The sequence below is a fragment of the Papaver somniferum genome, chromosome 6 (assembly GCF_003573695.1).
Source record: "Papaver somniferum cultivar HN1 chromosome 6, ASM357369v1, whole genome shotgun sequence".
NCBI lineage: Eukaryota > Viridiplantae > Streptophyta > Magnoliopsida > Ranunculales > Papaveraceae > Papaver > Papaver somniferum.
This window is the reverse complement of record NC_039363.1, coordinates 169,267,873-169,268,831: the sequence shown is the minus strand read 5'-3', so window position 1 is coordinate 169,268,831 and position 959 is coordinate 169,267,873. Positions and strand designations below refer to the sequence as shown.

At 38.2% G+C, this 959-nt stretch overlaps 1 pseudogene; it reads left to right on the top strand.

Annotated features, from left to right (window-relative positions):
• The first annotated feature begins 574 nt into the window (after nt 1-574).
• Nucleotides 575-674, top strand: LOC113292068 (annotated as a pseudogene).
• The last annotated feature ends 285 nt before the right edge of the window (nt 675-959 follow it).

Below are 959 nucleotides of genomic sequence, written 5' to 3'. Positions count from 1 at the left end.
AGTTTTTGCTAACATCTTAAGAGATTCCTCTAAGCTAGTCGTTTTGTTTTCTGGGCCTGATGAATTCTTAGTGTAACCGAAACCTGGGGAAGCATTAGAATTACTAAACTGACCTTGACTCTGTCCCTTAGACCATGAAAGGTTCGGATGGTTTCTACAACCAGGATTATAGGTTTCTGAATATGGGTCAAACTTCTGACGGTTATCATACCTAGTGTAATTATAGAGAGCATTGGCTTGCTCTTCATTATTCTAGCCTTCCCAAAAAGGCTCAAATCTACCACTAGTGTGACCCACTTCTAAAGCTTCTAACCTTTTCGCTATAGCAACAATTTTGGCATCTGATTCAAAGCTTCCTTCTACCCTATTAACGTTTCCTCTGCCTAGAAGAATATTTTTTTGGGGTACCCTATTGCTTTCCCATTGTTGGGTCTTTTTGGCAATTTCATGCAAATATGTCATCGCATCATCAACTGTTTGGTTTTCAAACCCATCTGTACACATGGACTCTATTGTAGTTGTGGTGGGATAATCTAAACCCTCATAAAGGATCTGAACTAAGCTAACCTTTTCTAAACCATGATGAGGACATTGGGCTAATAAATCATTGAACCTTTCCAAATACCTATACAAAGATTCTCCCTCTTGTTGTGTAAACGTGCAGATTTGCGTCCTAATAGACGAGATTTTGTGCCTAGGGAAAAACTTGTTCAAAAAGGAAGATGTAAGTTGTTCATAGGTTTCAATTGATTCGGAAGCCAAACTATACAGCCACGACTTGGCTTTATCTTTTAAGGAAAAGGGGAATAACCTGAGTTTTAAAGCATCATCATCAAGGTTTCTAATTTTCAGGGTACTAAAAATTTCCTCAAAGTCCCTAACATGGAAATAGGGGTTTTCATTTTCTTTCCCTAAAAAGATTGGGAGCAACTGTAAGGTTCCAGGCTTAAGTTCATAAT